We start from the raw sequence: 19693 nt of genomic DNA, 5'->3' as shown, positions 1-19693 counted from the left end.
CCTTAGGATGGTCTGTTTTAGATCTTCCAAGACTATAACCAATTTTACCTCCCAATCAAAAGAGGCATATCACTAGGTGACTCGGTAAGTCAGGATACCCAGATAGGGAATGTAGACAGTATGAAATATCCAATAAATCTCTGAGCTTTGGAGATAGAGCCAAGATGGTGAAGTGATGGGAAGCAAAGTAAGCTCTTCTCTAGAAACTTCTCCTAATAGATCTACAAAATACATTAGGTCAAACTCTGATGGGAAATTCAGAAAAAGTCTCGATGAGTCTCTTATCTAGCTTGGTTTTTGTGGATATCGTGAGTATTAGGGCAAAAGACCTGTTCTAGAGTACTTGCAAACCCACAGCAAGACAATGCAATGGGGATAGGTGCCAACTAGAAGCTTTCTAGCCCACTACTCGGTCCCAGATCACAGATCCAAGGTAAAATGAGAAGAGAACCTATAAACCACAGTGGAATTCCAGGTAAGGAGGCTCTGTTCATAAAAAGCCTGTTGTTCATTAAAAAAAGAAGGAAGTTCAGAAGCCAGCAGCAGAAGAAAAAGTGATATGGTTTAAACTTCAATTGCAAAATCGAGTCTTTATTTCTAATGTTGAGCCTGCAGAAGAATAATCAGGATGGGAATCTCAGACCAAAAAAGGAACCTCCAATTCTGCAGCTCTGAGTCATCAGAGCTTTTCAGCTGGCTAATGGGGTAATGGTCTACTCTTGAAAACCCTGGTAACCAACTTGGAGAAGTTAGGGGAGGAGGGAGCAATCAAAATTTGTCCTAGATCAGAAAACTTTGGGAGCACTGAAAGCTTGAAGCTCCTCGGCCTATCCCTAAGATCCTAGAATAATACCACACTCAATACCCCAAGAATGTGGCAACATGACCAGTCCAGACCTTCCCTCCAGAAGTGTGCTTTAATATTATGTTCAAATTCAATAGAGTTGGCTGGAACAATGGACAAAAAAAAGAACCCATCATAATGAACAATTTTGGTGACAGGAAAACTAAAGACACAAACACAGAAGAAAAGAATAACTCCAAATCGTCTAACAGCATTGCTTCAGAAGAAAACATAGCTTGAACTCAACAAGAATTCTTTTTTTTAACTATGAGAAATATTTATTAAGCAACAATTAAATATAAAACACTGTTGTATGTAATAGGATCAACTAGAATTCTTAAAAGAGATGAAGCACTGGTTTCAAAAAGAATTAAACAATATTTTATATAAATGGAATGGGAGTACTTGAGAAAAACACTGGAAAATAAAGGAGAGCAATGGAGGAAAGAATTGGAAATGAGATTTTTAACAGCTTAGCCCAATAAGTATAAAACCTTGTCTGAGCAACAAACTCCCTAAAAATTCAAGAAAATCATATAGAAATCAATGACTCTATGAGACAACAAGAAATATTAAAACAAAGTCAAAAGATCAAAAAAAAGATGAAAATATAAAATATGACATAGCAAAAAAAATCTGACTTGGAAAACTGATTAAGGAGGGAAAAAAATAAGGCTTATTTGACTATTTGAATGTCATGGCTAAAAATAAAGGGAGTCTGGATATCACATTTCTAAAAATATGAAAACTGCCTAGATCTCATGAAATTAAAGGACAAAGTTGAAATAGACAAAATCCATTGTTTACTTCCTGAAATAAGCCCTAAAACAAAAACTCTCAACAACTTCATAGCCCTAATCTAGGGCTTTCAGGGGAAAAAATTACTGCAAGGAGACCGAAAGAAAGGATTCAAGTACCATTTCAAGTACCACAATAAGGATCATATACGTTTTAACAGTCACTACTATTAAGGAGTAAAGAACTTAAAATATGCCATTTTAGAAAGTAAAGGATATGAGCTTATAGCTGAAAATAATTTCTACAGCAAATCTGAGTATAATACTACAGGAGGAACAATGCATATTTAATGAAATAAAGGACTTCCAAACATTCCTGATGAAAAAATAACAATAACAATAACAGCAACAGATCTATGGACAAACTTTGAAGTACAAACATCAGAGTGAAGAAAAAACAAAAACATTTTAAGAAATTAAAAAACATAAACAGGAATGAACAATGAATAAATTGCTTATATTCAAATATGGGGAAATGAAACTCATCTGATGTCTTTCATCATGAGGGTTCATAGATATAGTCCAATTAGACAAGGCCTCAGGGTATATCTTGATGATCTTAAAACTGCAAAGAGAAGAGAAGAGGAATACACTGGAAGGGGAGATTAAAGAGGGATTAGTCCTAAGCAAAACAAATTCTAAAAATGTACAAAAATATTTATGACTTTTTGGGATGGCAAAGAATGGACATCCAAAAAGGAATCTATAAATTGGGGCACTGATGAACAAATTAGGGTATCTAAATATCATAGAATACTATTGTGCTGCACTCTGAAGGACCAATGAGAATTCCAGATGACTAATGGTGAAATACATTATCTGATGGAGAGGTGAAAGATTCAGAATGAAAGAATGAGTAACTATTTTTTTAAGTACATAGCTAATGTGGAAATTAATTTTGATTGATTATGTATGTGTGTAATGGATTTTGTTTTTCTTTTGTTATTAATGGATATGGGATAGAATGAAAAAGTGAATCTTAGATTATTAACACAAACAACATAGACATTCATATTTATATATGATGTTACTATATATCATAATATGTTAACATTACAATATGTTTTATATTAGGCAAATACTTTTAATAATGTTCATAATTATATAATAACAAATATTTATTATATAATGTTATAATTTATATAAACATGCAAATTTGGGAATTCTGACCAACACAATTCCTGAGAACTCATGATGAAATATGCTACCCACCTCTTGATAAAGAATTAACAAATTCTGAGTGTAGATTGAGAACATATTTTTATTTAGCCATGGCCAATAAGAAATTTTGCTTTGCTTGACTGTAAATGCTTGTAATAAGGGTTTTTTGTTTTGTTTTGCTTTCTCAATTGGGATGAGAGAGGGGGAAATGGGAGAAAGAGAAAGAGGATCTTTGAAAATAAAATAAAATTAAATCAAATCTGTGAGTTTCCTTCTTAGTTTGTGTAGGAATGAGTGTCAGGTAGCTTATTCCAGATTGTGCCTTAAATCCTCCAGATTTTATCCTCCTAAACTTGACTAAGTAGGCTAGTCCCTGGATTTTTTTAGAGTTAATTTCCTATACCTTATCCTTCATATGGTCCACCATCTGATTTTGGACCTTTGTGTCTGTGGCCTCATCTTTACCAGTCAACACTCCATCATAAAGGTAATATATCTTGCTGCCCTCAGGAAGGGAAGCCTTTCTTGGGTTTCTCCCAAATAGAATGTAGCAATATGAGGAAAGTTCAGATAGCCTTGGAGGAGGACAATGAAAGCAAACTAGTCTCAGCCACAGAAATAAAGAAAAAACCTTAATGAGATCAGTAATCTCATACCATTCACTCTCTGCCAAGAGTCCCTGATTTATTACATTGATGCAGCCAGGAAGAGGTATGGTTATGGGCATCATAACTATTTAACTGCTTATAATCCATAGTAAGGCACAATATATTATCTTGTTTTCTTACAGGATTGTTGTAAGGAAAGTGTTATAACAAAATATTCCATCTTCATCTCTATCACTAGAAAAGAAACATCTTTCACCCCTATTCCCCGCCTCCAGAGACAGATATTGTTTGATGATAATTACAGGAGATGATCCAGGCAACTCTAATGGTTTCCATTTGGTTCTACACACAATATAGAAGTTATCAAAAGGATCACTACAGACAGTGACTTCCAAGAGTTTATGGTAGCCTTTCCTTCATGATCTTTCCTTTTTAATTCAAATAATAATCAAAATGGAAGCAGAACCCTATTTTAATTTTAAAAAATATGTTCAAAAATATTTTATTTTCCAAATACATGTAAAGATAGTTTTCAACATTTGTTTTTGTAAGACTGTGTTTCAAATTGTTTTCCCTCCCTCTCTTACTTCCTCCCTCCCCAAGGCAGAAAATAATCTGATATGGATTAAATGTGTGCAATTATTTTTAAACATATTTCCATAGTTGATATATTGTGCAAGAAAAAATCAGGCCAAAAGAAAAAAACGTGAGAAAGAAAAAACAAACAAACCAATAAAAAGTGAAAATATTATGCTTTGATCCATATTCAGTCTTCATAGTTCTGTCTCTGGATGGTATTTTCCATCCCAAGTCTACTGGAATTGCCTTGAAGCATCATATTATTGCTTATCACGGTTTATTATCACATAATTTTGTTGTTACTCTATATAATGTTTTCTTGTTTCTGCTCACTTTATTCAGTGTCAGTTCACATAAGTCTTTTCAGGCTTTTCTGAAATCAGCCTTCTCCTCATTTCTTATAGAACAATAATATTCCATGGCATTCAGATACCTTAACTTATTCAGTCCTTCCTCAATTTATGGGCATTTGCTTAATTTCCAGTTCCTTGACACTACAAAAAGGGCTAATACAAACAGTTTTTCACATGTAGCTCCTTTTCCCTTTTTTATGATCTCTTTGGGATATAAACTCAGTAGTGACCCTACTGGATCAAAAGGTTTGTACAGTTTTATAGATCTTTGAGCATAGTTGCAAATTGCAGAGCCCTACTTTAACAAAGAGTTAGAAGTCAAGTAATAGGTTGGGAAATGAATAAACAACAGAAAAAAATTCTGACCACAAAAATTACTAGGGTGACAAGGAAGATCAAAACACACACTCTCAGAAGAAGACAACAAAGTCAAAGTTCCTACATGTAAAGCTTCCGAAAATATAAAATGATCTCAGGCTAGAATTTAAAAATCAAGTAAGAGAGGTAGAGGAAAAATTGGGAAGACAAGAGTCATGCAAGAAAATCTTGAAAAACACATCAACAGCTTAGTAAAGGAGACACCAAAAAATGCTGAAGGAAATGAATCAATCAAAGGAAAGAATAATAAAAGTGAAAGTAAGAAAACCACTGAATTAATAAATATAACTAGAAACTGGTGAGAAAAAACAAACAAAATACATAAACCATTGATTAATTTGATTTAAAAAAGGAAAGAAGAAAATCAAATTACTAGTATCAAAAATGAAAGAAAAATGAAGAAGAAATTAAAACAACTATCTGTCATTTTGCTCAATTACATGCCAGTAAATTTAATAATCTAAATGAAATGGATGAATATCTAAAAAAATATAAATTACCTAGATTAGCAGAAGAAGAAATAAAATATCTAAACTTAATCTTAAATAAAGAAATTTAACAAACTATCAGCGAAATTCCTAAGGAAAAAATCCTTAGGGTCCAAAGAATTCATAAGTGAATTCTATCAAACACTTAATGAGTAATTAATTCCAATGCCATGTAAGTATTTGGAAAAGAATAGACTATGAAGGAGTCCTACTCAATCCATTTTATGGCAAAAATATAATGCTGATATCCAAGCCAGGAAGAGCCAAAACAGAGAAAGAGAATTATAGACTAATTATTCTAATGGGTTAGTTCAATATTAAGACCACTATCAGTTTATTGATTATATCAGCAGAAATTATTATTATCTTAATACATGCAGAAAAAGCCTTTCATGAAATGCAGTACCCATTCCTTTAAAAAAAAAAACACTAGAGACTTCAAAGGATATGAACAGTTAAGTTAGCCATTTATAATCATATGAAAAAATGCTCCAAATCACTACTGCTTGGAGAAATGTAAATTAAAATAACTTTGAGGTACTACTTCACACTCTCAGATTGACTAAGATGACAGGAAAAAATAATGTTAAATGTTGGAGGAGATGTGGGAAAACTGGGACACCAATGCCTCATTGGTAGAACTGTGAAATGATCCAACCATTCTGGAGAGCAATTTCGAACTATTCCCAAAGGGCTATCAAACAGTGCATACCCTTTGATTCAGCAGTTCCACCACTGGGTCTATATCTCAAGGAAATCATAAAGGAGGGAAAAGGACTCACATGTGCAAAAATGTTTGTAGCAGCTCTTTTTGTCGTGGCAAAAATTTGGTGCCTATCAAATGGGGAATGACTAAATAAGTTATAGCATATGAAAATAATGGAATATTGTTATTCTATAATAAAATGATGAAAAAGCTGATTTTCTAAAGGCCTGGAAAAATTTACACAAACTGATGCTGAGTGAAACAAACAGAACCAGAAATACATTCTATATAGTAATATGTACTTTCTAGTAATAGAAAGATTGTGTGATGATCAACCGATGAAAGATTTGGTTCTTCTCAGCAATTCAGTGATCCAGGATAATTCCAAAAACTTTTGATGAAAAATGCCATCCCCATCCAGAGAGAGGACTATGGAGACTAAATACAAATCAACACATGTTCAATTTTTTTCTTTTTTCATGGTTTTTCCCTTTTGTTCTGATTTTTCTCTCCTAACATGATTCATAAGGAAATATGTAAAAAAAAATAAAAGAATGTCCATGTATAACCATAAATAAATAAATTTTAAAAATTAAAAAACCCACTATAGAGCATGAGAATAAATGGAGCTTACTAAGTAGTAGTCACTAGTAGTAGTAATGAGTAAGTGTTCAAAGTAGCATTTGAATTGGATTCTTTATGATTCTGATTAGTCTTCAATTGGGACCTTTAACACCACATCAAAGATGATTGATTTAATTCATAGAATTTGGGACGAGTGATACAACCAGGACTGGAAAAGATCAGAGGTCTACCTTTGGACATGTTCTTTAAAAGGGAGCAAATATAGATGTGGAGGAAGCACAGACACTAGAACTAAGAGCTAGAGATATAAAAGAAATTAGTGAAATTGGGTTGGGTTGGTGGGAAGGAAAGCACAATGCTTATTTGAGCAGCTTTTCCCTTGGGAACCTCTGATCTCCAACTATAGCAGTGGTGGAGATATAGTGACAGAATGCTGAAGGAGTTCCTGGAAAGCATATGGAGAAGAAGAAAGCTCATTGTGAAGAAATGACAGAAGGTCAAAATTGTGGTAGAATGGTCTTGGATTGTCTACTGGAGAGAGAGAAGGGGAAGTCTCTGAACAGTGGATTAAGCAGAATCCAATGCTAAGGAGCAGAGATGGATAGATCATTCTCTGTGCTCAAACTATTGTACTAAATCTCTTTCCCTTTATTGTCAAATTTATAAAGAGAGTAACACAAATTGAATGCATGATACTCCTAACAATTTGGTTCAGCCACTTCCTGGAAGCTACTTTTTCCCCTAAAGGAACTAGGTGATTTTATAACCCAATCTAATGGTCCTTTTATTCCCTTTGACTTTTTCTATGGTATTTAATTCCACTTCTTAATAATCTTCCTTTCCTTGAAATCAGGGATACTGTCCTCCATTTGCCTATTTAATCATTTCCTTGCCTTCTCATATACTGGTCCCAACTTTCCTACAATGTTTGCCCCTTAAGTGTAGCCATATTCCAAAGTTTTACATGTTTTTCATCTTTCTCCATGCTCTTATTCCCTTTCATGTCTTTCACGATCCCTTCTATGGAAATGATATATTTGAATATTTATCTAATTACCTCATTCTTTCTAGTCCTGAATACATTGACATTACTTCAAATACAACATAAATTGAATTAGATGATTTCTGGCACCCCATGCTCAAAATCTAATTAATTGATTAATTAATTTTTAATACATATTGCTTAAAAATTGAATTTATTATCAGCCTTTTAAAAACCAGTTCCAATTCTTTATTTCTGTTGATGTTACCACTCTCCCAACCAATTCATTCTTCCTATATCTACAGTATTCACATCTAGCCAATTTCTAAGTTCTATCAATTTTATTCCATCAAGACTCTCTCAAAACCACTCCTTTTTTCACCTTTATTGCTATCACTCTAATACATGTCACTATTAAATCATTCTAGAATTATAGCTTACCCCATCCAATCCAGCTTTCAGATCTTAGCTAAAATAAGTTTTCTTTGAAACAGATCTGGACATGTCCCTCTCCTCCCCCCCCCCAAATTTCAGAGGCTTCCCATTGCTTAAAAAAGGCAAATTCTTTAGCCTGATAATCAAGATCCTCCAAAATCTAGTTCCAACATGTCTTTTCAGCCTTATCTGAAACTGCTCCATGTCTCTTACTCTTCATTCCAAACAGAATTTATTGCCATTCCTTGATCTTATCCTGCCTTTGCTATCACTAAACCTTTGAACACAGAGTTTCCCTATTATCTAGAATAGAAGTTCTCAAACTGTGGTCTGGGGATACACGAGACCCTTTCAAGGGATCTGTGAGGTTAAAACTATTTTCAGAGTAATATTAATGCACTTTAGTTTTTTTTTCTCCCCAGACACTCACAAATAACAAAAGTATAGTGTGATTGGTAAGATTTGTCTTCAATGCTCTAAAGTAACATTTGATTAGAGAAATGCAAATTAAAACAACTCTAAGATACCACCTCACACCAATCAGATATAGGCTAATATGACAAAAAAGAATAAAGTGATATGTTGGACAGGATGTGGAAATATCGGGACACTAATGCACTACTGGAATTGTGAACTAATCCAATCGTTCTGAAGAACAATTAGGAACTCTTCCCAAAGGGCAACTAAATTGTGCATACCCTTTGATCCAGTAATACTACTACTAGATCTGTGTCACAAAAAAAGATCATAAAAGTGGAAAGGACTTAACATGTGCAAAATTATTTATAGCCCTTTTCATGATGGCAAAATATTGGAAAATGAGATATTAATAAATTGGGGAATTATTGAACAAGCTATGTTACATGAATCTAATGGAATGCTATTGTACAATAAGAAATGAAGAGGCAGATTTCAGAAAAACCTGGAAAAACTTGCAGAAATGAGCAGAACCAAGAAAATATTGTATACAGTATCAATAACATTGTGTGCTGATCAACTATGAATGACTCAGCCCTTCTCAACAATACAATGATAAAAGAAAAGTAAAAGGACTCATGAAGGAAAATAGTATTCACAACCAGATAAAGAAAAATGGACTCTGAATGCAGATGGAAGAATATTTTTTTACTTTATTTTTTCACGTCTTTTGTTTATTTTTTAACCTTTTGCTCTGTTTCTTCTTTCACAACTGTGACTAATCTGTTTACATGATAGCAAATGTATAAACTATATCAAACTGCCACCATGTTCAGAAGAGGGCAGGGATGAAGAACAATTCAGAACTCAAAATCTTGTAAAAATGAATGCTAAAAATTTTCTTGACATTTAACTGGGGGAAAAATAAAATGCTATTAAAAGAAAGATTTAGTCTTTAAAATAAAGTGTATATAACACATCAATCAAGTGTGAAGCTAGTATGAAAGGCAATTGGAAGCTACAGAATTTCCCAGAAGTATTCAGTTGCATCATGCTTGTGACCTCAGAGATTTGCTCAGGATGGGACTCAGAAAACTTACGAAGCAGAGGAGGAGGTGAATGAGGGATCTTGAATAGAATTACTTAGTAATATTCCAGTTCAAGAAGGGGAGAAATAGATATTGCAGAGCACCTCTCTGTGTGTGTGGAAGTCAAGAGAGCTCTCCAGTTAGTGTAAGAATCAAGTTTACAAACTAAATTAAGCTGATGAAAAACATGCAAGGACTTTTTCTATAGTGCCAGGAAACTAGTCAAAGTTGAATGTACTGCAGAGTGAGAAGAGAAGAGAATGATGATAATCACAGGTATGAGTGTAGTTAACTACAAAACCAGAAAGGAGATATTGTAAAAAACCAGATAATTGTGTTCTCTTTCTCTCTCACCACTAAAACTATCTAAAGGGAGCAGGAAGTTCATGTTAGGATTTTGCCATGTGATGATTCTGGTAGAAGAATGTAGAAGGGGGTGTCTGAGGATGTCCAAGGTTTGCCATGACCTCTTGGGCATAATAAAATACTGTGTAATGCCCTGCAGGAATTCCTGAGAAGTCAAGCATGGGTGTGTTGCAGCCTGATCATAAAAGTAGATTTTTCAGTGTAAATATCAGTCTGGAAATCAGCAAATGCTACAAATAAGAGTTTGGCTTATTGGTTTGCTGATTATCTAGATAGAAAGTATCAATAATTCAAATTAAACTTAAAAGTGTGTCTGGCACATATTCTCTTCTTACATCCACCCCTAGTCAGTTGTTAATCATTCACCATAACATCCCAGTTTATAATACAAATACACAATTTTGGATAGAAGTCTAAAGAACTTGGAGAAGTCTAAAGAACTTCAGTTGCTTGAAATACAAGCAACTTAGCCAGGATGCCACACCTACAAAGCATCAAAAGCAGAATTTGAAACTAGGTCTTCCTAATACCAAGCCCAGCCCCTCCATCTGCTATGCCATGCTGATTCTAAGGCACTGACAACTATGGTAAAATCAGTTACAAGGGGATGTTTAACAGATGGAGTAAGTTTGGGCACAGAGGACTTTTTCATGGTCACTCAATGAGTCAGAGGCAAAACCTTGAAATAAAATCCAAGTTTTCAGAAAAACCCAAGGTCAAGTTTCCCCATAGAAAGGGACCTGTATGTGCACGAATGTTTGTGGCAGCCCTTTTTGTAGTGGCTAGAAACTGGAAACTGAATGGATGCCCATCAGTTGGAGAATGGCTGAATAAATTGTGGTATATGAATATTATGGAATATTATTGTTCTGTAAGAAATGACCAACAGGATGATTTCAGAAAGGCCTGGAGAGACTTACACGAACTGATGCTGAGTGAAATGAGCAGGACCAGGAGATCATTATATACTTCAACAATAATACTATATGATGACCAGTTCTGATGGACCTGGCCATCCTCAGCAAGGAGATCAACTAAATCATTTCCAATGGAGCAGTAACGAACTGAACCAGCTACACACAGAGAAAGAACTCTGGGTGATGACTAAAAACCATTACATTGAACTCCCAATCCCTATATTTATGCCCACCTGTATTTTTTATTTCCTTCACAAGCTAATTGTACAATATTTCAGAGTCTGATTCTTTTTGTACAGCAAAATAACGGTTTGGTCATGTATACTTAATTGTGTATCTAATTTATATTTTAATATATTTAACATCTACTGGTCATCCTGCCATCTGGGGGAGAGGGTGGGGAGTAAGAGGTGAAAAATTGGAACAAGAGGTTTGACAATTGTTAATGCTGTAAAGTTACCCATGCATATAACCTGTAATTAAAAGGCTATTAAATAAATAAAAAAAAAGTTTCCCCATAGAATCAAAAACCTAGAGATGGAAGGAACCTTGGATCATTTGGTACAATCATCCCAATGTAGAGGAAAGTGAGACCTAGAGGTTAAAACAGTTTATTGAAGAAGGAAGAAAGGAAGGAAAGGGGGAAAAGTTGTTTGAATATATTCCTTAGAGATCTTAGCATAAAATGGTACAAAGGATAATTTCTGTGAAAATCATACATCAGCCTACAGCACTGAAGGCTAGGTGTGGAATGGTGCCAGAAAAGAGGTGGGCAGGAGATTGCCAGGGCAAGCAGCCAGCATGCTGCACCCATAGTCCACACTGGGGGCCAACAGCCCCAGAGAAAGGGAGACGAGTGTAATTACTAGAACCAACTTGAAACCTGGATAAGGCAACTGGCATCATCGAGTTTCCCCTCCAAGGCATGACTAGTGCACAGGTCACATATGCCAGCCAAGGCTGACGCCAGACATTGGCCACACATGCTTTGCTCGAACCTAGCCTGAGATTATGATGGCATTTCATGATCAGGTCAGCACACACATGGCACTGTGATAGTAGGACAGGGCAATAATTTCAGTGCCAGGATGAAAGATATATAATACAATAGCCTCAAAAGAGCTCACAGAAGCCCTTTATTAAACTAAAAAATGTAGACAGTAGACTTTAAAAAGTATCTTGTCCAGCCCTTTAATTTTACAGATGAGAAAATTCAAGCAAAGAAACTTGCTCAATATCATACAGTAGTCAGTGGCAGAACCAGAATTTCCTGATTCCCATTCTGGTGGTCTTTATGATTTGTCTACGTATCTGGATAACTACAAATCCCAGTGTGTTTTGCCTTATTAATTTTTTTACTTAATTAGCTGTTCAGAATATTTTGGATAAACATCCCTTGCAAAAAATGCACTTTTTGAAACAAGTTTCTATTGACTTTCTCTCGTTTTTGTTTTTTAAATTCTCCGTGGGTAGTTTATAGTAGGCAATTAATGCTTGTTGATTGGTTAATATATTTCTGGATTTATTTTACGTTTTTATTACTTTTCTATTTAAAAGCATATTAGTAAACTACAAGTGGTATTTCAGATATTTTTGGGACTAAGTCGAGATCTGGTTTTCAATACTGTCTCAGACACTAACATTTCTACCTCTGTTTACTTATCTGAAACACCATAACATGACATGATTATGAGGCTTAAGATGTCTGAAAAATGTATTGCAAACTTTAAAGTGCTAAAACAAATGTCAGTCATTATTATTATTCTTACTATGGAGCCCAATAATGAGCTGAAAACATAAAGGATTTCTGTATATATTCTGTACTTCAGACTGCTTCGGTCTGGCTACCCAGTAATTTGCCTTGATCGCCTAAGATAAGACATTTGTCTCTACAAGCCTTATTACAAAATGTACTAACTTTGTTTATGAGGTTAATAATTAAGATTAATTGGCTGTGGGCACAAAGCATTTCTTTAAAGCTATTGCCCTAAAAATTAATTATGGAAGCCTCACTCCTAAGCAGGAGGATCATCTAGTCTGATCATAAGACCATTTCGAGGCTAATTAGTTTGCCAAAGCTGGCCGGAGACGGGGACTTCGAGAGAAGCCGGTGCCTTCTGGAGCAGCTGGGCGGCAGGCGGGCGGGCAGTGCAGTGCGCCTTTAAGGAGAGCGGCTTGTTTGCAGTTTCCCAGGCCGGAGAGTGAGAGGGGAGATAACCCAGCCGTGAGTCATCCTCTCTTTACTGGAAGATCCTGGAGACAAAGTTGCACAGATACAAAACATAACAAAACACAAACCGGGATTTAAGGGAGGAAAAAAGCCCCAAAATATAACACAATAACCCCCTCACGCACAAACAAAAGCAGTGTCACATACTACGTAAGCTTGCGACTGAAAAACTATAAAGTGGGGCAGAAAGACGGGCCGGGCTGTGTCTGCTGGTGCCCTCCTACCCCTCCCCCTATTCCTCTTCTGCCCCTCCTCCTGCGCCCTTCCCCTTCTCCCCTCCTCCCCCGTTCTCTCTCCGTCCCTCGGGGGGGCCGCACCTCCTCTTTCCCAATCCGCCTCCTTTGAAGAGGATGGGATTTGCTCTCTGCCCACTCTCCTGATCGTCCAGGCGGGCCTCGGAGTTTACTTCTTTCTGTAGACAGATTCCAGGGGAGGAGGGGGGGGAATGGGGGAAAAGAAAGTAGCCTCCCTGCTAAAACTTTTATTTAATTAATTTATTTTGCAAGCTCCAGATGCTATTGTTTCTTCCCCGAGGAGGGGCAAAGGAGAGTTCTGGACAGCATCCTGAGGAGGCTTCATCCCCAGCAGCCTCTGTGCCTCCCGGAGGATCTCGGGTACAAAGTTGTACCTTCTAACCTTGAAGAATTGAAGAGTCCCTCTTCTACCCACATATTTGGGGATGGGGTGGGGGAAAAGCAACAGAGACAGAAACACACAGAGACAGGCGGATGGAGAGACGGAGACCTAGTGGGCTGAGCAGACTTTCCTACACTCTCCTGCGCTGTGGAGTAACATGTTCCCCTCTTAAACCACATTGTTGTTTTTTTCCTCGGGCTGATGGCAGTGACTAAGATGATGTGATATCCCCCTCAGGACTTGGGAAGAGCTGGACTTCTGAGGTTCCATCTGGAGACTTATGGGAGACTAGTCATTCCCTTTCTTCCCATCCCTAAGGCCCACAGCAGCTGGATCAATCCATTGAATGTGTCCTGGCAATTTCTCAGTCAGCCGATAAACATTTGTTAAGCAGCTATTCTGTGCCAGGAATTGTGCTAAATGCTGAAATTTTGGGAAAGTTGATAGAGGATTACTGGGCAGAGAGGGGAAAACTGACCGTGATAAGGCAATGTGGCACAACCAAATTTGGTCGGAGAGGTGGGAGAAAGTCCTCTCCCATCATGGATCCTATGGCTAATTTTGGAGCAAGATGAGACAGTTGATGGGACAATGAATAAATAAGAGAGAGCTCAGGACCTGGAGTCAGAAAGAGCTGAGTTCAAATCCAGCCCCAGATACTTCATACCTGTGTGAGCCTAGGCAACTTACTTAATCTCTGTTTACTTGACAAAATGATCCATTAAAATGGGAAAAGAGTAGGATACAACTGAACAATAACAACAACAACTAAGGGCTCAGGAGGATTGCTAAGATTAATAGAGTCATATCTGGACAGAACCTTAGTGGTTATCTAGTCACAGTATTCCCGAATTTGAGAGTGGGAAAGATCTCAGTAGCCATGCAACACAATCTATGGAAGAAAGGAACCCCCACTCTAACATAACCAACTAGTAGTTGTCTAGCCTCTAGGTAAAAGAACCTGCCACTTCTGAAGATAGTCTATACCATCCTTAAACAGCTCTAATAATTAGGATATTTCCCCAGAAGTTGAGCCTTGTTGCCACTTCTTCCCTAGTTCTGCCTTCTAGAGTCAAATGAAGTCTAATTCTTCTTCTACATGACAACCACTCAGTCTTCTCTTCTCCAAGCTAAACATGCCCAATTCCTTCAACTCATCCTCCTATGACATGGATTCAAGAGTTTTTGCTATCCTGTATGAGTCTCTAGCTTACCAATATCCTTCTTTAACTATGATGTTCAGGACAGAATACAATACTCTTGACAGGGCATGATACAATTGGACTATCACTTCCCCTTTCCTGGAAACTCTGCTGCCATGTAAAACCACCGATTACGACTGAGATTAAAGCCCACTAAAACCTCCAGCTCTTTTTCAGAACAATTACTATCTTGTCATATCTATCCCATCTTAAACATGTGACACTGATTTTTTTTAAACTGAAGTGGAATATTTTACTTTTATTCCTAATGAATCTCATTTTATCCATTTCTATTCAATGCTCTAGCAAGCCAAGATTCTTTTCTTGCATTGACTGTCTTCTACAATATTTGTTATCATTCCCAGCTTTGTGTCATCTAAAATTTGGTAAATATGTAATCCTTGTCACTGTTGAAATCATGGATAAAAATGTTAAACAACACAGGACCAAATACAGGTGCCTGGTGTATTCTGCTGGAAACTTCCTGCCATGGTGACATTGAACCACTAGAATCCTATTATCCAAAGAGTTCTGAAGCCATATGACTATATCATCTCATCCTTAATTTTCCTTCTTCTCAACAATAACAGAGTGAGTTCTTTTATAAAAAGTAAAATCTGGATAAATAGATTTTCAGCATTCTCCTCATCTGTTAGTAAAATAATTCTGTGAGAAAAGGAAATGAGATTATTGATGTGACATGATTTGTTCTTTATGAAACCATGCTGGCTTATCATTAAAACTTCCCTTTCTAAATGTTTGCCAGTTTTTAATTTGTTCTACAGTTTTCTCAAGAATTAAAGTCAAGCTCACCATTTTATCATTTTAATGCCTGGTTCTTTTTCTTTCCTTCTTTTTTCTTTCCTTCCATCTTCTCTCTCTCTCTCTCTTTTTCTCTCTCTCTCTCTCTTTCTTTTCTTACTATTCCCTTATTTACTTGGATATCAATTCCCTGTTAGTCATTGTTTTCTACAATTTCTAGCACAAGAGTCATTTTCCTTGGCAGAGAAAACCAAAGCAAATAACAAGGTCAGTATTTCTGCTTTCTCTTTCATGTCAATCATTAGTGTATCCTCTACACCAAGAAAAGGTTCTATTTCTTTTTTGATTCTTCTTTTCCTCCAAAATACAGGGGGGAGGAAAGCTAAAATTAAACAAAAAGCTTCACCCTTCTTTATTATCTTCAATCTCCCTACCTCACCAGCTTTACTTCATTCTGAGGTTTAGCATTCCTAACATTTTTACAGGACAATGACATGCTCTTATTATATTCATTTTCAGTTCCTATCTTTGCTTCCATATTTGGCATATATTTTAAAAATCCAAGTTTATTGGTAAGTTTGCCATATAGTCACAGTGGATTTTAGACAAATTTCATCTTTCATCCTCATTGGAATTGTTTTCCTTCTGTCTTCAGAATTTCATTCTTGAGTATCTTTCATACCTTTTGTGCTGACTTTCCCTCCAATATTTTACCCCATGGGATTCTATCTATTCTTCATTTTAACCCTTTGAAATCTGCTTTCCTCAAATATAGGGTGTATGTCACAAATGATTCCTGGATTTCTATCTTTCTATCACAAACTCTTAAAAGTGATCACTTTTTCCCAAGAGTTACCATCATTTCTATCCAAGCAACTAGTTCAACTGTATTAGATCCAGAATATAACTTCTCTGTATTTATTCTTCCATTGTTTAAAATATGAAATGATCATTAAGGCAAATCAGGAAGTTGTTGGACACTCAATTTTTTTTGGAGGGGGGAAAAAAGAGGAGGGATCTTGATATTGAACTATTTGGTGGTGTGAAGGAATTGGTAGAACACATTTTTTGTCTGTCTTCAGTTGTTGTGGCTTTAGTACATGTAGGAGTAGTGTTCAAGCGGTATCTCCACTGGAGTTGCCTCCCAGGATGATGTTGGGAGAGGAAGGGGCATTAGACTTTAGAAGTAATCCTCTCCCCAAGGCTCTTCAGATCAGTCTTCAACTGACTGTCAGGTTCTAAAGGGAGAGGGTTGGTGGTTTGATTTGCTCAACAATATGTATTAATAAATCAAACCAAAAGGAAGGCTCTAAGAAAATGGAGTGGAATTTAGAAAATAAACTTGAAATCAAGAAATGAAGACATTTTTCATTTTGTCTTTTCCCTACTAGTACTTAGGGTACAATACCTTACCTATAATAGTAATTTAGTAAATGCTTGTTGAATTGAATTGAAATGATTCATCAGCTCTTGGTATAATGAGAGGAAGAAAGAGTTATTTGACTTTGCAAGAAATGAAGAATTAGTCCCCCACTCCAGACCAGTAGCATATGTTTACTTGTTGGAAAGGAGCCAAAACCAATCACTGCTTGCCCATAAGCTTTGCTGGTAGTTTTAAGCAGCTCTGTTATCCTGACAAAGAAAGAAGGTCCTTCATGACAATATTTCCTTAGGTCTTTCTATATAAAGGCTCCTAAGGGAAACCCACAAAATCATAAAAGGAAGTACAAAGCATTTCTAAGTATAAGAGACTAGGTGTTCTAAGTTCAGATCTTTTGGAACATTATATCTAGTATATCAAAAAGCTTTCCCACTTGGGTGGGGTCTGACTAAGATTGAGGAGAAAATTAATCCAATCTCATTAGCAATGTCTATCAGATGCTGGTTGAATAACCTCAAGGGGCTGATTTCTAAATGAGGAAATAGAAGAAGAAAAATCTTAAATTTTCCCAATTGAAATGCTTATTAATATGAGAGAAATTATCACTTAATCATTTCTTCAACAAAGAGATATACCCCCCCAGACACACATACACATACATTATGTATATTTATGAGATAATTTGAATTATCTTAGGAAGATTTTGAAGATCACCTGGCAGGATAAGATGCCAGATGCTGAAGTCTTTCTTCAACTAAACTATCAATTCAAACTCTCCTGCAGAGAATGAAACTCCATTGGGCTGGCCACACTGTTCCAAAGCCAAAAGTGGGCTTGCAAAACAGACTATTATATGGACAACTTACATAGGGCAAGTGCTCACAAGGTGTTCAGAAAAATAAATATAAGAACACTCTCAAGGTGTCTTTTAAGAACTTTAGAATTGATTATATGACACAGGAGACACTGGCACAGGACTGCCCAGCATGGTGGGGCCTCATCAGAGAAGGTGCTGTGCTCTATGAGCAAAGCAGAATTGAATTTGCTCAGAAGAAACACGCACAAAATTAGAGAATTTACTCCAAATGTTATAGGAACAAATGTTCATTTGTGTCCTATCTGTGGCAGAGCTTTCCTAGCTTGTATGATCTGATTAGCCACAGGTGGACACGCTAACTAGATTCTAAGACTGATGTTGTTTTGGTCCTCTTCAAGAACAAAGGATATATATGTAGATATGTGGGTATATTTCTGCACTTATGTATGTGTACACATACATGCACACATAATCTTATTTGTACAAAACTTTTATGTTGTATCCCTCCATTAGATGGTGTGCTCTTTGAGAACAGGGATAAATTTTGTGAGTTTTCTGGGTCTATTTTGTTCCTCTTAAATTCTAGTGCTCACATACTGCAATGATTTCTAGGATATGGTTTTGCCCAAAGTAGTTTTTGCAGAAATAAAATATTGGTGTATGAAAGGCCTACTTGTCCTTTGACTGTTTTTCTGAGAGCTGACATAGCAGAAGCCAGGACTGACATAGTTAAAGCAATTAATGACCAATAGAAGAGAGTACATGATCAAAGGTTTAGAGGTGTAGTACCAGTAATTACTACTGTGACAATCTTGATAGCAGGGCAAAATTAATTTGGGGTAGAGCTCCCAAGAGTTTGAACTCTGAGTTTTACTAGATAGAGAAGCGTTGTTCTAGGCCAGGTCTGACTCAAGCTAGTCCTCTGGTATTTTAGGTTTAATACTGGAATAAAATGAGATACTCAGAGATTATTAAACAGTTAACTAGAAGTTTAATTAGTCATAAGAGGAAAAGAATATTAGCAATGACAGGCATTGAAGACTCCTTAAGTTGATGGAGCTGTGAGAAATTCCCTTACTATAATACCCATCATGGTTGGCCAGCCAAGTATCAGAGAGTACCTGGAGTGTCTCACGATTGCTTTGTATTTAAGAGACCAGAAATTGCATATAAAGGTCTGAGCATATAATTCCTGAAGTTAATCAAGTCTTGATACCTTTTAAGGAAATACTAATCTAAGTTGCATAGGGGAACAAATTTAGCTTATTCCTTCTAATATTGGGAAGACGAGGAAACAGTATGGCACAGTAGAAGGAATATGTCCAATGTATAAGGAGACAATGAAAACAAGCCTGACTGAAGCACTGGGTTCATGCTGAGTAGAAAAGGTAACCATCAAAATAGAATTCTGAGATTTCACTCTGGTTATACTGAGTGAAAGAAGCCTATCAAAGGCAGGAGTCCCAACTGCAGTAGAGTATATTCAAGTTAGGAGATATGGTGATTTAGCAGCCATCAAAAGTTCAAGTGTTTTGACATTTAGAGCTTAAGGTGAGGGTTCAGGAGATGCGGATTCCACTGCTATTCCTATGGCTGACTTGCAGTGTGACCTTCATTAAGAAATTTGGGGAGGTTTTCATATTTTCCAACTGTGATTCATGGTTAATGTCCTTTTTCCATGGAAAAGGCTGTTGTAAGAAAGCCAGATTGATGTCTGGGAATCACCCAGAGTCACAGCCCCCACTCAATATATCTCCAGCCAACAAATTAGACTGGAATGTTTTCCAATGGAATAGACTCCTCTCTGGGCTAGTCAATAAAAACAAGAACAACAAAACTCAGCCACTAACTATTTGATCCCTTTGTTTTAAAACAAAACCAGAAAGTGTAAAGATGTTTAGTTCGGCGGACTGGCAAAAATTCTGGTGAAATATTGTCTTATTTCACAAGCAATGTGACTA

The sequence above is a fragment of the Sarcophilus harrisii genome, chromosome 2 (genome assembly GCF_902635505.1).
Source record: "Sarcophilus harrisii chromosome 2, mSarHar1.11, whole genome shotgun sequence".
Lineage (NCBI taxonomy): Eukaryota > Metazoa > Chordata > Mammalia > Dasyuromorphia > Dasyuridae > Sarcophilus > Sarcophilus harrisii.
The sequence above is the reverse complement of the archived record's forward strand: the minus strand, read 5'-3'. Positions refer to the sequence as shown.